Source organism: Aythya ferina (genome assembly GCF_964211825.1).
Source record: "Aythya ferina genome assembly, chromosome: Z".
Lineage (NCBI taxonomy): Eukaryota > Metazoa > Chordata > Aves > Anseriformes > Anatidae > Aythya > Aythya ferina.
The window spans coordinates 64041132-64045092 of record NC_140299.1 but is presented as its reverse complement, the minus strand read 5'-3'; positions in this window follow the sequence as shown (position 1 = coordinate 64045092).

Genomic DNA, 3961 nt, shown 5'->3' with positions numbered 1-3961 from the left:
ACAGAGAGGGTGGTTGCACACTGGAACAGGTTCCCCAGGGAAGTGGTCACTGCACCGAGCCTGTCTGAATTTAAGAAGAGATTGGACTGTGCACTTGGTCACATGGTCTGAACTTTTGGGTAGACCTGTGTGGTGTCAAGAGTTGGACTTGATGATCCTTAAGGGTCCCTTCCAACTCAGGATATTCTATGATTCTATGATTCTATGATTCTATGATAATGCGTTTGTGCCATGTTTCTTGCGTATCTGCATGCAATTATGGTGCTGCTTCTTCTCATAAATTTTGAATTAAAAGTTTAGGGTCTGGAAAAATTAATTAACTTCACCCTTTCAAGTAATGGTAGCAAAAGTTGTGTCATCTAGTAGGTGCCAACTTAGTTAATTTGAGCACCATAACAAACTGGTAAATGAAAAACAGATGAGTAAAAATTATTATCCACACTTCTCCATTATTTCCTTCTGTAAGAAGACCAAGGCTCTGAAGGGAATCATCTGTTTGTCAGTTGTCTTCATTCTCTCCCAAAATAGGTCAGTTTCAAATTAGTTTTGAAAGGAAGTTAGATTTCTTAAACATAACTACATTCTTTCAAGATTCATGAAAATCAATAGAAAGAGAGTGGCAGGAACAGCAGGCAGAAGTCAGCCATTAGCCATTCTTTTGGCACCAGCCTCAATTAGCATGCATTACTACCTGCTGCTTTAAACAGGAGGTAGGGGCTGGAAGGAACATCAAATCTATTGGTAAAGAAGATTGGAGAAAAATGTAAGAAACAAGATCTCAAGCGTTCTGATGGTTACAGGGCTATTTGTTGTTTTTCAGCTTAAGGCTAACCAACGGCCATTTAAAAATACTGTTTTAGCACAAAAAATTAGGTACTACATGTAAGAGTAGTATATGCCTCTTCCCTCTTCTTATGCCACCTTCCCATCCATTTCATGCAAGATTTGGAGTTTCAAAGTTGTAGAGTCATCAAGAAAAAAAATAAAAAAATTGCAGTTTGTTGTTAAAATGGAAGACATTTGCATTCATATATATAGTATTTGTATCTTTATAGTATCTTTATAGTATTTGCATCTTTAATACAGAGACATCTCTTCCTCTGTTTGAATTTCAGGCTGGTTGAAAAAGGGACATGGTCTAATCTGAAGTCTCCATGCTCTATTATGCTTTGATATGCTCCTATATATGCTCTTTACCTGATATGCCGAAAGGTATACCTACAAAAAGCCTCTGAGGATAATTTTCCTATTTATAGACAGAAGCTTGCACATAGTCTGTGTCCTGGTTGGACAGAAAAAACAATAGGGTCAGTATACAGCAGTTCATAGGCAGATATAGCTCCTGTCAAAAGCAGAAACAAAACTATTCACATACTTTACTTGTTTGGTGCACAGTTACAAATTTAAACTATTTTTGAATGTTTAGATAAAGGGAAGTTCTTGAATATTTTATCCTTAGGTAACAGAGGAGATTAGTTAGGGAGTAAAATTTGACATGCTATAATATGAAGAAAAACATAGTAAATCTTTAATAAGTTGGTTTTTATTCTGTATAAATCGGAAATGCTGATGATGTTCTTTCAAGTTTTGTTTAAATTTTTTAGACCTGATAAACAATTGCTCTTGTAAATATATGCTGTGCTCTTTACTTTTTGAGTAGCTTTTCAAGGTTTGTTGCTCCTTGGTATCATAAACATCAATATCAATCATAAAAGAAGGGGAAGAAATGTAATGCACCGTAATAGTGTAGATTTGGATTGTGTCAGCATTTTTAGGTCTCTGAACTAGGTCTCTGAGTTTTGGGGTCTCTCCTGAGCCACTGCTATTTCTTTTCTACTCCTCTCATTTTATTTATTTATTATTTTCTCAACTCAGTATAAAATTAAGATAGCATTTTTATTTTTTTTATTTTTTTTTAATTTTACAATTCATGGAGATGAAATAGCAGCTAGAAGAAATGAATGGTTAATTATTATAACGGTTACTTAAGTGTCAAACTCAGTTCCTATCTTAACCCACTTCCTTTCTAAATCCAGGAGCAAAAATACAGTTGCAATTATGAAAAGTAGGCTGTGACAGTGATGATTACTAGAGAGACTTCTAACGTTGTTTCACAACAGCATTATAATACTGAGAATACATAGAATAATAATAAAACATGAGAATACATAGAATAATAATGTTATTCTATGGTTATGAACAATACTGTTGCATATTGATTTTTGAGGTTGATAATTATATATTAATTTATTGAACACAATGCAAAATCAGTGGCAAGCGTCAGTTCTGCAGGTTTTATTAATTAATTTATTTATTAATTTATTTTTGTGTGTGTGCTGATGTTACGTTTTTATTGATGGATTATGTTTCTGGGAAAAAGGAGTTTTCAGGATAAGTAGTGCATTCTTTCAAATTGAAAAATATGAAATGTGGTAAGAGTTCCTGGGGACCTGACTGTGAATAATCAGTACTAGGAGCTTTGCCTGTCTGTAAGACCCAGATTTGCTTTCCTATAAGAGTCTATTGGTCCTTGGGGCCTAAAGGAAGCAAATGTTGACAGCAGTGCTTAAATCAGTGTGGTGTTTTTTACTGCAAGTATTTTTTTGTTTTGCAGAGGTATAATGGTAATGATGTTGTATGTAGTTTGTTTGGTTGTTTTTCTTGTTGTAAATTAGTTTTTGTGTGTGAATAAGACTTCAAGCACTGAATGGATAGAGCATTCCTCCAAGAAATTATGTGTGCGAGTTGAAATCTTAGTGAACAATTGCAAAATAAACACTTTCTCAAATAAAACTCTTGCTTGAAGTAAATACCTTTATGCTCTTGTTTTACAATTTATAATGGATTATGCTGTCCAAATTTTGTCATGTCGGTAGCAGATGGCAAAAAATAAACAACTCGCTGTTTTGATTTCTGGATCCTTTGTCCAAATGAGCAATAGGTGTAACTCACATTTAGGCAACAAAGTATATTGGGCTGTGAGTAAAAAAGGCTGCTTTTGTTCTGCTGAGGGGTGTATTCTGTTTGGTTGTTTTCCTGTCAGAATCCAAGAAACAACTGTGTCATAGCTGTGATATTTGATTCTGTTTGATCACTAGATAGTGTATTTGGGTATATGCTGATAAAGCATTCATTGTCATCTGTTACAAGAAGGCATTTTGCTTAGTCTGCTACATCACTCTATTCTCTTTCTTCTAGCTTCTCTCTCCAGTCACAAAGAAATTAAAATTACAGTTTATTCTTGTTCTTTCTAGAATAATATACAGATTTTAAAATTTCTCTGAATCATCCACTTCTATTCTTCATCTTTCTTCTGTTTTATTCTAAAATCAACGCACACAGAAATACAGTGGTACTATTATTTGGCTACAGTTCTACACTTCTAATTGGTGCTGATGTGTTTGCTTGTTGAAATATTGAGCAGCTGAACATCTGATTGCTCAGGATCAGATGGGAAGTAATTTTCTTGATTTTCTTTGATCTCAAAGACAGCAGGAGCTGACCTTTTTGTGTGCCGCTTGACTGTAGGTTAAAAAACAAACAAATCAACCAACCAACCCTCAATATGCCCAGCTCTCCACACTTCCCTCCCGCCCTTCAACAAACAAACAAACAAACAAACAAAAAACAAACAAAAAGAAAAAACAAACAAAAAGAAAAAACAAACAAAACAAACAACAAAAAAAAATAGGAAAAAAAAAAAACCAAAACTTGTGTGATTATCAAAACAAATTATATCCTGAATGACTTGTGCCGGTATTACAATGCTGAGCACATCTTCTCCTGTCCACAGCAAATATATTTTTTCTTTTGATTATCCATATAACATTTGCTGTTTGTAGGTTTTAAGGCATGACTATTTAACTATAATAACTGGAATTGATTGTCCAAATCTTTGTCACTGGTTTCCGTGGTAACAGTTTTGTATATTAATATATTACAGTAAAATTGATATGATCTT